This window comes from Mauremys reevesii, linkage group 9, assembly GCF_016161935.1.
Source record: "Mauremys reevesii isolate NIE-2019 linkage group 9, ASM1616193v1, whole genome shotgun sequence".
NCBI lineage: Eukaryota > Metazoa > Chordata > Testudines > Geoemydidae > Mauremys > Mauremys reevesii.
In genome coordinates, this window is record NC_052631.1 from 44,531,639 (window position 1) to 44,546,129 (window position 14,491).

The following is a 14,491-nucleotide window of genomic DNA, read 5'->3' on the forward strand; positions in this document are numbered from 1 at the left end:
CCATTTCCTTCCCTCTACGACAGGGACTTGACAGGCCCTGAAGAAGGCACTCCTAGCGAAGCTTGAGCAAGAAAGCAAACTCCCCAGGAGCTGAAATCCCCTCATCTCTGGAGCTGTCTATCTGAGCCTTGGATCCATCCCAAATGGTTCTGAGTGTGCCCAGGACAGCCCCTGGAATGGAGATTCTGAATTAGGAGACTTGAGTCCATCCTCCAGGTCTGAAGAAGGATCTCCACTGCTCCCTCGAGGGAAGAATGGGCATCAGGTGGAAGATGAAGGGGTGACTATTGAGAGGCCTACCACAACTCCAAAAGAAGAAAGAGCCAGATTTAATTCTAGGAACTGACAGTACTGGAAAGGCCTGAGGGGCTACTCTCCTGGAACCAACACCATGTGTCTGCCCCACTCTCCCTACATCCATGGTGAGGATTTGTCTTCCTGTTCTGTGGCTGCACATGTAGTATTGTCTACTTTGTGCTTTTACAAACTTAACACTGCAGCTTTGTTTCCTGCTGCCTGTGTGTCGTGGATGGTATTACACACCCAAGTACAGACCTTTAGAATTGTATGCACACAATTGGACATGTAAAAATGCATTTCAGTAATCATGCATGCTGATTTTATGCAGATACAAATCTAACCCCCCTGATCTCTCTTGGGGCACTGAGAACCTTGAACTTCAGCAGTGATCAGCACACATGAAGCATGTGACCTCTGATTGATCTGCAATATCTGCCAGCATTTTAACATGCACTAACTTTGTTTAGAGAAAGAGCTTGAAAACCCTTTAACGTTTTCTCATCCCTCATTAGAGCACACTAAGTGAGGGCTCCTCAAAGCCAAGATCATCTGTGTAGCGAGCTTTCACCATCTGAAATCAGAACTCAACACACATTAATATTTCATGCTAAGTCAAAAATATCAGACCATGTAAATCCATTCCTATTTCACATGGCTTTCTTCACAATTGCTCTTAACCCAATTTCCAGAGCTATTAGTGTTCAAACACAGTTTGCTCGTTCACAGGCCAGGTCCTGCTAGCTGATCCTTCTGTGAAATCATAGCCAGGGCTTTGGAATCAGTGCAAGTCTGAGGCACTGTCTTGTAGGGTATTTATCCATATGGGGTAATGTTCAAGTATCTACGGAAATCATATGCCTTATCAAGACAATATCACTGTGCATAGGTGCTGAATTCCTCTCTACCTGGGGGTGCTTGACCCCCCCTCCTCTGCCCCAGCACTGCCCACACTCCACCCCTTCCCCCAATCCCCCACCCCTACCCTGTCTCTTCCCATCCCTGCTCTGGACCCCGCCCCCACTCCACCCCTTCCAAGGTCCCACCTCTTCCCACCCCACCCCAGTCCTGCCCTGCCTCTTTCCCACCTATTTCCACCCCATCCCTGCTCCTCCTCCCTCCCAGCGCCTCCTGCACACTGCTGATCATGGTGGGTGGGAGGCGATGGGAGGGATGGGGAGGAGTTGATTGGCAGGGCTGCTGGCAGATGGGAGGCACTGGGCAGGAGGGAGGAGCTGGCTGCCAGTTGGTGCTAAGTACCCACTAATTTTTTTCCCTGGGTGCTCCAGCCCTGGAGCACCCACAGAGTCAGTGCATATGTCACTGTGAGATGTATGAATGGGTAATATTTAAGGAGTAATGTTACCATATTTGAAAGTACGCAGTTTTGTTGAAGCTGTGTCAGTCCCAAGACATTAGAGACAAGGTGGCTGAGGTAAAATCTTTTATTTGACCATCATCTGTTGCTGAGAGAGACACTTTCAAGCTACACAGAGCTCTTCTTCAGGTCTGGGAAAGGTACGGAGTGTGTCACAGTTAAATACAGGATCGAACAGATAGTTTGGCATAAATAATTAGCATTGACTTTGAATGGTTCCTTGAACTATGTGCTAACTACTTATGCTAAATTTTCAGTTCAATCTTGGATTTAGCTGTGACACTCTCAGTACCTTTCCCAGACCCAACAAAGAACTCTGTGTGGCTTGAAAGCTTGTCTCCCTCACCAACAGAAGTTGGCCCAATAAAATACATTACCTCACCCACCTTGTCGATCAGTAAAAGCTTTGTTATCCAGCATGTTGGGAGAATGGGGGTTCTGGTAAGTGAAAAATTCTGGTTTACTAAGAGGGAGGGAGTTTGGGTGCAGGAGGGGGCTCAGGGCTGGGGCATAGGAGGAGGCAACATGCAGAGATGCTTAGCCGTGCCTCTGCCTAGGAGCAGCAGGGACATGTCGCTGCTTGCAGGGAGCCGCCCGAGGTGAGCTCCACCCGGATCCAGCATCCTGAAACACCTCCCGCACCCCAACCCCCTGCTCTGAGCCCCCTCCCACACCCAAACGCCCTCCCAGAGCCCACACCCCTTGCCCTCTCCCAGGCCCCAACTCCAGCCCCACACCAATCGGACTATAAACCAGACTTTCAATTAAGATCAGAAATGCTGGTTTATGGAGATTTCTGGTTGGTAAAGTGCTGGATAACACAGCTTTATTGAAAGTATTATTTTTTGGGGGGACTTGGAGTAAAAGCTTATCACCAGGGGATAATGTATCGTGGTGATGGCCCATTCAAACAGGAGCGGGTTGTCACCCTTCCATTTAGCAGGCAGTGTAAAGCAAGGCTCAGTTGCCCAGTCTTGCTCCATCCCAAGTCTTGCAATGGAAAACCATCAGAGACAATTGCAAATGATTGAAAGCACCTGGGGAAAAAAAGGAACATTACAAAAAGACAGGAGAGCACCCTGTCTCGGAGTAAAGACAAACGACTGTTTCCATCTGACACAGGATGGGGACAGACACTCACACTCTGTATCCGTTCACACGGCTTGCAGAGTGGGAGTGTTTTTCATGGAAGTTTGGATCCTGGTTCCTGTGAAGCCATCTAACTGTGCAACAGACTGAATTTTGAAAGGAAAACCTACTGTATTAGATAGGAAAGGTAGCTATTAAGTGTAGGCCCTACATTGTGCTTTATGATTTTGTTTTGCATTGTAACCATTTGTTTCTGCTGCTCTCTCTTGGCTTTAGTTGCATCCCTGTTCTTTCTTAAATAAACCTTCTCTTGTTTTATTACAGATGCTGTGGGGTTTAAGGTAAAACAGGGGCACACTGCTCCTTTGGGGGCAGAGGATCTGGGATTCCTGTGAGCAGCCAGTGACAGGGGCTGGATATCACAGGGGAATGATTCAGAGGGGATTGGGGCGCACCTCTTGTTAGCCTGTAGGGTGAAGACAGGGCTGGCAAAGCCCAGAGGAGGGCACTTGAGTGGCTAATAGTCTGGTGGTGTTAGGGAGCTAATACCCAGCCATCATGGGCAAGGCTACCTCTCCCTAGAGGCAGTGGTAACAAGGTACACTGAGAACCGTCACACCCACATATAAAGTACAGTCCCAAGCTACAGCTCACACTAGTGTTACCGGAGTGTTTTAGACCATTATGTATAAACACTGTTCTCTTTTTAGGAGAATCCTCATATGAGAATCCCTGTCAGGCCCCAACCCAGGGAACTGCTACAACCAAGGGGAGAGGAGACGGGAATGGTGAAGGTGAAGGCCAGGAGGAGAGGTACAGGGGATTAAGGTGGCAAAATTAACCTCCCTTTAAAAATATGGGATTCTGTCCAATTTTCAACCCCTCCCTGGCACTGTCTCTCTCCATAACAGTCCCCTTTAAATCACTTCTTCAAAGGGTGATACACTTCAATAATCTTAATACATGTTGAACAGCAATGCATTGCAATAACCTAGAAATATCTGTTCACACTGGTATTTTTGTATTCCAGTCAGCTATGAAAATTGGTAGGAGAAATACAATTACAATAAATGTGCTCCTGAATTATTCCAAACCTGTTATGTGTGTAGTATAACCAGGATGTTGGCTGTGAGCTCTCTAGTTTACCTTTGATTTTTGCCCCTGAGCAATGGAGGCATTTACTTGCTACCAGACAGAAGGCTGAAACAAACATCTTTCCTAAATCAAGCTACACGGGGAAACCTAGAATCTATGTAGGGTACAGCAAGCTACAAGCTGGAAGGATTGGAGGGTGGGGGATGAGGGAAGGGGAAGGAGGAGGAGGAAAAGATAGGAGGTGGAGAATACCAGTGGAGAGCAGCAGTAGTACAGCCCCTCAGAGTCTTAAAAGCATCACAGGAGCCTCTGGATAAAGATTCTCAGCCTCAGCAACAAGACTATAGTAGAGAGGATTACTGCTGAATGGTGAAACATGGTGAGTAAGATTTTTGTCATCTGCCTTATTGTTAGCTGTTCGTGCAAAGGAATTCCTTTCGCTCTGACACCTACAACGAGACTCCAAGGGGCAGACTATTATTTTGGGATGATTGCTTGTTTTGACACTAGCATGGAGCACTGATTTTCCTTTATTTCTTTTCTTATACATTTTTGATGTGCACATTCAATCTCTTTTAAAGCAATAAATAACTGAAAGTGACAAGGGCTGGCCAGGTTAACACTTCGCTGTCTGATACAACTGGCTGCTGGACACAGCAAGTAATAAATGCAGTTTCCCTTTCAGGTACACAGCAGAGATTTCTGTGCAGCTATTTTCTCCCTGGAAATAGGCTAATGGTTAAACAGCTCACTGCGCTGGAGTTTATGCTGCTCTCCCACAAGATGTAAGGAAAAATGTTTTGAGCCAGTACCTTTCTCTCAGCTTCAGGTGCAGAAGAAAAACTGAGCTATGCAGGGTAATGCAAAGGTTTTGCCATGAAGGTTTCCTCCTTTTGTAATGAATTCACCTCTCTCCCATGTTCCTCAGTGTAGTTCTCTCCCTGTTTTCCCTTGGCATAGAGCTGCAAGTGTTAGTAATTACTGAAACTGTTCAGCTGACTAATCAAGGGAATGAAACTGGTGGCTAGGAGCTAGCCATTGTGCTGAACATGTAGATATTCTACAGCTTACATGCCCTGTACAATGAACTGGGGGAAAAGAATGCTTGTTTTTCTTCACCCTTTTTGATCTTTTATATGTACCCAGCACATTTAAACACACAAAACTGCAGAGTTCTGCATACCAAGGGCTTTAATTTTACTACTGACATCTCAGCTTTAGTGAGCAGTTGGCAGTGATTAATTTAAGGTTCAGACTTTCCTGTAGCACATTGCTAATAAGATTAAACATTTAATTACAGATCCTTATAGTATTCTGATGTGATGTGTAAGATTTTATTGTGTACACATGATGGTGTGTTCCTTTAGGTCTTTTAGTGAGAAAAAGCAGAGCCTGACCTAAATGTATATGCAAATTATTAGGTATTCTGGGTTACCCAAGAGAGGTAGGTGATAAAGAAGAATGATAGCATTTAACCACTAATAATGATAAGAATACTCCAAGCAGGTGGTATGATCCCAGCATAGGTCTGCATGTCAGAGGTTTATTTAAAAACAAACCTCCCTCTGTAACATGAATCATTAGTGCCATTTTTAAAAAGGAGAAATGGAATAAGATACTGGCAGAGTAATCCATTTAAGAAGTGAGAAGATGAGCAATGCTTTAAAAATCGTCTTTGGTTTCCACTATGAGGGAACGTTATGTCTGTCTGCCTTTAAGAAACAGAATTGCGGATTACAGTAACTGCAGAGAGAATATCATCGCGGTTCAGCAGGGAACTTCTTTGCATGTTTTTAATTATAAATCAATAAATAGTGAAAAAGAACTGCATGTTCCTATTAATAGTAGGAAAATTCTCCATTGGCTTTGTTTTGTGACCTTTAGTAAAGGGAGTTTAGTGTTTGTTTGGGAGAATAGAATTTAGTTACTTTCACAGAGCCCCTTCAGTAAATCATATACTCTGCTTTATGCTCTGTTAATTGATCTAGAACAAGTGCTAAGCATTTATAATACCCCTTGATTTTAATAGGAATCATGGACACTAAGCCCCTTACACTTCTTTGTTAATCTTTTTTAGGGTTTTGGATTGGCATCCATCACTATAGTAGCTCAGCATATCCTTAAGTTAATTAGCCAGCATGGCAAAGTCTCTAGTAGGCTTCCTGAAGCATTCAGTTCTTTGTCATTTCCTATTCTTCAAATTCTTCATTAAAAATTTGAGAATAAGTTTCACTTCAGAGCGTTACCTGTTTAAAAAAAACCCAAAATAATTTTTTTAAGTACGTACATTTTCCATTATATTCTTGTCCAAAAATTTCATCATACCACAGTTTTTATTTTGGAGCAAGGAGTACATTTTCAAAAGCATCCAAGACCCATTGTCAAAAGTGACTTTGACACTCAGACATGTAAGTCCACCGTGCTGAAGTCACTTTTGAAAATGGAATTAGATACCTCAAACATTTTACCCTAAAAACATGCTTACTGGATTTTTCCTCTCAGTTTTAAAAATATCAATAATTAGAAAGAATATTGTCCATAAAAGTTTGTTAATGGATTTAATTAATAAGATCAAACCCTAGAAAAGGGGCAAGTTTAGACACTATATAGTATGTGGTTGGGTAAGGCACCTCCTTCTCATGGTGTTACTGTTTAAGAATAAACTATTACATTAAATATAACAAAAGAGAAATAAAAAATTCCCATAAAACTTTGCTCTATTTGTAGTCTCCAGTGAAAACCCATCACAATTATACATATAACCAGAGTCTCCAGCTGGACAGCTAATAAGATTTTGGAACAAATACCTGTAACAATGCTGCCTCTGGCAGGACACAATGGAGTATCAATTCAGGACAAATTGCTTAGGAGCAGGGCAGTTACAGCCCAAGGCTGGGTTTACTTTCCCAATAGGGCACACCACACCAGCCTAACAGAGAGGACTTCTGTCTCACCCCACTGGCTAACCATAAGTCATACAAGCAATTCTCTTAGACACTCCAGTTTCCCAGTATCACTACCAGTGCCACTCATTATGGGGACAAATGGTTATGAAAACCAATACTCCAGTAAAAGGAAAAAGGTTCTCTCAATCCCAAAGGACCAAGCCCCAGACCCAGGTCAATATACAAGTCAGATCTTACCCACAAAACAAGCTGTTGCCAATCTTTTAGAATCTAAAACCCAAAAGTTTATTTATAGAAATAAATAAATAAATAAATAAATATAAATGAGAGTTAAAATTGGTTAAATGGAATCAATTGCCTACAGTAATGGCAAAGTTATTGGTTCATGCTTGTAGCAGTGATGGAATAAACTGCAGGTTCAAATGAAGTCTCTGGAGTACATCCAAAGCTGGGATGGGTCATTCAGTCCTTTGTTTAGAGCTTCAGTTTGTAGCAAGGTTCCTCCAGAAATAAGAAGCAGGATTGAAGACAAAATGGAGGAGTTTCCAGGGCCTTTTATATTCTTTGCCCTGTAGAAGGATACCCCTTTGTTCTTACTGTGGAAAATCCCAGCAGCAAGATGGAGTTTGGAGTCACATGGGCAAATCACATGTCCATGCATGACTCAGTTTGCAGGCGGCAGCCATTGCTCATATGCTATCTTGAACGTTCCCAGGAAGACTTATGTGGATTGGAGTCTCCAAAGGTCCATTGCCGTTAAGTGTTTCTTGATTGGGCACTCAATTTGCAAATTCCTTTCTCAAGAATCTGACCAAATGCTCCACTAATGCTATTTAGAATCAAACACATTGAGATACAAGTACATAGCCAATATTCATAACTTCAGCTACAAAAAATGGCACACACATACAGATAGCATAATTATAACCAGAAAATCATAACCTCTTCATAGACATCTCACATGAGAACCTTTGTACAATATTTGCTGCAAATATATAACAGTGGTTGCAACAATGATCTGTATGGTTACATTTCATGTCAATAACGTCACAACGCCACATAAGGCTAATTCTCCTTTTTCCTTGCCTAGGAGAAGCAGCATTGATTCAAGCTTTGATCTAAAATTTCTAGTTCCTAAGTCAGTTTCTGCTATTAATGACAGCCATGCAACCTCACTGATGTAAACACTCATTCTCCAAATGGGTTGATTTCCCCAGGGTTGCACCTAAGAATATTGAAATTTTTGCCAAAATTTTGTGGCCCTCGGGAATAAATTTTTCATTTCTGTAGAAAATGCAAGGCAGAAATATTTTCCAATAGGAGAGCAACTAAAAGTAATTGACACCCACCCTTAAAGTTAAAGCAGTTCTTCTAACATCTCTACAGAAAGGCAGTGTGCTGGGATTATTCCCAAACCATCGGAACACTAGTCATCCTCACACTTCCAGCATCTCTCTTGTGCTAGTTCTCAAAGAGTAAACCCATTAATATCCATTCTGCCTAAATCATAAGAGATCCAATACTCAGCGTGAACTGGTGCATAATAGATGGTTCTTATAAGTTTGATGGAGTGTCTTTGAATTTTAAAAACAATATTCTCCAACTCCAGAATGGTGTTTACTCCAAGACTTCATTTGTATTATTCTTGCCAGCCCAACCTTTGGATTTAATTGCTTGTTTAGAAGCCTGTGAAACCTTAAGACTACGTGGTGTGGTCAAGACCAGTCAGTATGTGTCACTCTAGCAATATCATAGATGGGAAAGGCAGTTTCCCCACAACAGTAGCGTAACATTTCTTTAGCTGCAGAAAGGTCTGCATCCGAGACAGTGGTAGATAACAATTTAACTGTAGTCCAGCAAAGATTTATGGCTCTCTTACTTAAATTAATTTCATAAGTAATCCACTGATGCCAGAAGAAAGGAGACGGGGCAGTTTGAAGGAAAAGTACACACAGAGTCTTGTTGAAACCATAATGGATTAATTCTTAGTGGGCTGGCAGCCAGTTCCAAAGATTCCTGTCATTTTGAGTGAATTTTAATTGCAAAACATATTTCCTTTACAAAGATGGAAATCAGTCCCCAGATTTTTTTTTATTCTAGTAGGAGTACAAGAGAAACAAGTGGAAATTAAATGCAAGGGTAAAATAATGGAAAAGGACTGGAGACAGGCAATGCTGCAGCTGAATGCATAGGTCAGGACAACCCACAGACAAAAGTACAATTTTACAGAAGTCTAGAATCATTTTACAGAAGTTTGATTAGGATTCTATAACCACTGGAAGCATATACTGTAACTTTACCTTAAAAATTTCTTTAACCTTTTAAGCTCATTTGCATGGTACAGTTTCCATGGTATTGACACAGCCCCACAGGCAGGAAAAGGAAAAAAATGGTATGGTCATTACTAGACTGAGATAGAAGAATTAATAATGATGCATAAAAAAGTGTTCAATTTGTATTGCTATTCTGTATTTGGAAAGAAGCAGAATGACTTGTATCACATAAGGATGAAGTACTTTCCAGTCTTAGTCAGTCAGTCCAAAGAGGATGTTAGACAACATCTATGAGGGATAAATGTTTTTAAATTACCAGGGCCAGATAATTTGTACCCAAGAATCCTAAAAGAGCTCGCTAAGGAGATAAATGGCCCACTGATGGTAATTTTTAATAAATCTTGGAATACCAGGGAGATTCCAGAAGACTGGAAGCATGCTAGTATTATGCCAAATGACCCAAATGACAAGCAGAATGACCCAGGTAGCTAGTGGGTGCTTAGCTTGTCATCAATCCCAGGCAAAATAAAGGATGTGGGATTCAGTTAATAAAGAATTAAGGACAGAAATACAAGTAATGCCAGTCAATGTGGTTATATGGAAAATAGCTTTGGTCAAACAAACCTCATTTCATTCTTTGAGATTACAAGTTTGGTGGATAAACGTAGATGTAGTCTACTTAGACTTTTATTAGGTGCTTGACTTGATACTCTATGACATGCTGATTTCAAAAGTAGCACTACAGAGAATCAATTAAATGCATTAAGAACTAGCTGACAGATCTCAAAACAGAATTGTCAGAGAATTTTTGAATGGGAGTGTTTCTAGCGGGGTTCCACAGGGATCAGTAGTAGGCCTACACTATTTAACATGTTCACCTATATCCAGAAGCAAATATAAAGTCACTGTTGGTAACATTTGCAGATGACACAGACTGGCAAAATAGTAAATAATAATAAGGGTAGGGCAGTCATGCAGAGAGATACAGATGACTTGGGAGACTGGACCATTCAAACAATATGCCTTTTAACACAGCCAAATGCAAAGTTATGCATCTAGAAGTAAGGAATGTGGGCCATAGCTACAGAATGGGGGACTATATCCTGGAATGCAGTGCCTCTGAAAAGGATGTAGGGGTCAGAATGGGCAAACAACTCAACATGAGCGCTCATTGTGATGCTGTGGCCAAAAGAGGTAATGTGATCCTTGGCTGTATAAACAAGGTGTAGCAAATAGGACTAGGAAGAGGACTTATCTTGGTTTGTGGCATTATTTAGACTGATACCAGATTATTGTGTACCATTCTGATGTCCACATTTTAAAATTGGAGAGGGTACGGAAAAAAAAGCCACAAAAATGATTTGAGGACTTTACAATGAGAGACTTTAAGACCTCAATCCCTTTAGTTTATCAAAAAGAAGACTAAGTGGTGATTTCATTGCAGTGTATTCTTTGCTTCACGAGGAGCTAGTATCAGGTGCTAAAGGATTTTAATTTAGCAGAGAAAAGCATAACAAAAACCAATGGATGGAAGCTGAAGCCAGAAACAAAATCAAGTGGGAAGTTAGGCACAAATTTTAACAGTGAGGGTGATCAATCACTGGAATAAGCTACCAAGGGAAGTGGTGGATTCTCCGCCTCCTATGTCTTCAGATCAGGACTGGATTCCTTTCTGGAAGTTATGTTTTAGTGAAACAAGTTATGGGGCTGAATACAGGGGTAAATGGGTGACATTTAATGGCCTTTGATATACAGGAAGTCAGACTAGACGATGTAATTGTCCATCTGGCTTCAAACTCTACGAATCTATGAAAACCTTTCAGCATTTCCTGTCCTGGCTACCAGACCAGTCATGCCTTAGACCCCTTTTGTCCCTCTCAAGTGTGTCCCTTTCTACCATCCCTCTCTTTGGGTGCCCACATGGTTTTGATACCCCTAAGCCCTTTAAATCAGCTGTTTTCACAGACCCCTGGAGGTAAAGTGATTCAAAAACAGCTTGTCCAAAACATTCCTCATTGTGCTAGACAGTGAACATGTATGTAGTGAGTGCGTCTCTGCCTCCAACTTAATTCAACCCGCACCACTGATTACCTTAGTTGCTCTCTGGCCACCAATCCAGGTAGGACTTACTCTAATACTCCAAACCCATGAGCAGCTTCAAACAGCTACCTTTCTTAACATGCTAATCTGCAGGGGAAAAATGTTACTTTCTTCCCTAAATGTGGCATTTCCTCCAAAAACTACCCTGCCAAGGCTTAGGACAGGCAAAATCTGTCCTGGGACAGCCAGAGTTTTTCTAGACATAAAAATAATACAACATTGAAGTCTTATCATACAGGGAGCTTCAAGCCTTTGAGATTTGCATTTTCCCTAGGAGGCCCAGCATCTACTTCTAGCACTAGAAGAGTCTGAGATCTTGGAAACCTCAGGTTCATGACATTTTTAAGTTGCAGGAAAGTTTGCTTCAGCTATTTCTAGCAGGTTTTAATGGCTCCTTCTCAATTCTGCACAATTGGATTCATGGTAAATAACACCGCACTTTGCAGCAAAGGGGTGCAAAAACACCCCAATAACCTTTTCCTAAAAACTCAAACATTTGTAAAGTAAATTTTCTGTAGCATCAGTGAGATGTACAAATATGCAATGGTGTAGTGAGGCAGAAAAGTATTTATTAGCATTCATTACAGATGATCTGAAGAACTCACATTTCCATCTATGAGTAACATGGCTACATCAAAATCATACTGATAAAACCTTTATCTATCACCACACCAGCATGTATTCTACACACTGTTCATATATACAGTCACACATCACCCTAAAGTTTGCCACCATTTCCTGCCTTCCCCCGTGTTATAAATGTGCTGATTATAGGCCATACCAGAGCCTCTACTAAAAATTGCTTTATGCCACTGGATGGCCATGGATCTGGCTGCCTGAAGATTCCCTTCCCCCTTGTGGGTTCCAGGACTAGCTGCTCCAAGAAGCAGTCATTTAAGATGTCAAACTTTATCTCTGCATCCCATCCTGAGGTGACATGTACCTAGTCAATATGGGGATAGTTGAAATCCCCCATTATTATTGTGTTTTTTATTTTAATAGCCGCTCTAATCTCCCTGAGCATTTCAGGGTCACTATCACCATCCTGGTCAGGTGGTCAGTAGTATATCCCTGCTGCTATATTCTTATTATTCAAGCATGGAATTACTATCCATAGAGATTCTATGGTACAGTTTGATTCATTTAAGATTTTTACTTCATTTGACTCTACGCTTTCTTTCACATATAGTGCCACTTCCCGACCTGTTCTGTCCTTCCAATCTATTTTGTACCTTGCTATTACTGTGTCCTATTGATTATTCTCATTCCACCAAGTTTCTGTGATGCCTCTTACATCAATATTCTCATTCAGCATGAGGCACTCAAGTTCACCCATCTTATTATTTAGACTTAAACTTGTCACTTTTTAGCTGTCTGCCATTACGGGATGTAATTGAATGGGACTTTTTTTCATTTGATTGTTTCTCATAAGATCCTACCTTTATTTTATCACCTTCCATCCTCTCCTCCTTACTAGGACACAGAGAATCTCCATTAATAGATCCTCCCCTAAGGTATGTCTCTGTCCGAGCCATGTGCTCCTCCGCACCTACCTGTCCATTGTGGGAGGATGGTCAGATTCAGCTGACAGAACATCCTCTTATAGGCCATGGGCAGTTGCTACAATTTAGAGGAGCCCTAAGACTTCTGCAAGTTATGTCTTCAGATTGTGCCAAGCTCACAACTGGGGTGAGGGTGCATAAAAAGCTGGTTTAAAAACCACCCTTCCTGACTTGTACTGGGTGCAGAAGAGCTGGATCCGAGGCTGGCCCCATGTTTATACACCTCCTTTGAAACACTGGCAGTTATTTATTCTGCTAATCAAGCTGTGCATGGTTTATCAATGGAGTGTTGGATGTAACAGTGTGCTGCTAATGCATCTTTTAATGTGCAGTAATTCATTCTCAATTATTGCTGGCTTTCAGGGCCCAGATGATTTTAGTTTTAGTGTATGTGTAAATGATGCAGAACTACAGAATTTAATTCTAAACTGAGGTTTAATTCAGTGCAGATCTGAAGGGATTTTTTTCTTTAAAAAAACAACAAAAACAAAAAAACCCAGGCCTTTGAATAAAAATCTGGGCCACTCTTTTTGTCCAATAAGAATTTTGTTTGCATGGGAGCTTGCATGATGAGTTTGATTCGGTTCTGAATTATGCAGCTATAATCCCATTGCTTTACTCCTGATTTACACTGGCATAGGGAGGAGGAGAAACAAGTGCTGTCAATTTATGAAATAATTCCAGGAGAGTTGACTATGGCATAATACTTTTATGAGTATTTTAGTTAAGTCTTTATCTACTGCACGCAAACATCAACTGTACTGAACACTGTATCATACAGGTATAGACCCCAAGTTTGCAATGAACTATGCAATGCATGTGCATTTAAAAGTAACCAGTGTGCATATGTTTTGCCAATGCATCTATGTACTATAGTTGGTCATTGTACACTTAAAAATGTTTGTCAAGCCAATCCAACTGTCCAGTGATATTTAGTGGTGCCTTTTATAAAAGCTACTTTTGATTTTTTATAATAAAAGTAGCACTACAGAAAATTATAGATTGCACTCTGTGATAAGGTGTACAAATCCCCCACTGGAAAAGTAGGGGTTAGAGAGCTGCTCTGCGCCCAAGTTGCCTCACCCCATCACACCTGCTATGCCTGCACAGGCTGGAGAAGGAGCTTTAAAAGGGGAGCAGAGCAGCTCAAAAACAGGCAGATGAGCTGACCTACATGCTGGGCTTCTGAGAAGGAGCAACCTAGGAGCTTTTGCTGCCTGAGGCCTGACTGTAGTGACCTGTCCAAGCCTACAAAAAAGGACCTGACACACTCTGGAGGTTAGAGACTTTATCCTTGTGTTTCTCTTTTTTGCTTTACCCTGGGGGAAGAGAGGGGACTGGTGGGAAGTGATCCAGGGAGCCAGCTGCATAGCACCCTAGGATGCAGGATATAGCTGCCCACCATTGGGCCCTGGATCTTAGCCTGGTGGAGAGGGTGGACCCAGGCTCCTCTACTAACCTTTAAGTAGGGACAACTACAGAAGTTTATCCTTCGGCAGGGAACCTATTTGTGGGGAGAAGACCCTGATGATAAAAGGATCTGGGCTGTGAGATCTCAACCCAAGATGGAGGGGAGTCCTGAAGCCTCCTGCTTAATTGCAAAGACTCCTCCTCCCACTGCTGGACCCTTTATACATACCCCAAAAGGCACAGACTTGCGAATGTGACCTGGCCAGAGGGCAGCGTCACTGGAAGGACAGACCACCACAGCGCAGAGCCGTGGTAATAAAAGGGGACTCCCGACAGGAAAACAACCTGCCATACTCCCACCCAACCAGTAGGTGGTGCTAG

General features: G+C 42.0%; 1 protein-coding gene across 2 annotated transcripts in view; it reads left to right on the forward strand.

The window, feature by feature from the left end:
• The first annotated feature begins 289 nt into the window (after positions 1–289).
• AMER3 (APC membrane recruitment protein 3) overlaps positions 290–14,491 on the forward strand; it is a 55,495-nt gene continuing 41,293 nt past the window's right edge. Inside the window, exons 1-2 of one of the 2 annotated variants that reach the window (XM_039489146.1) lie at positions 290–422; positions 3,475–3,577. The gene's annotated coding sequence lies outside the window, so the exon portion shown is untranslated. Of the gene's footprint in view, positions 423–3,474; positions 3,578–4,159; positions 4,239–14,491 lie in introns of those variants that run through there. The other variant, XM_039489145.1, reaches the window with a different exon arrangement.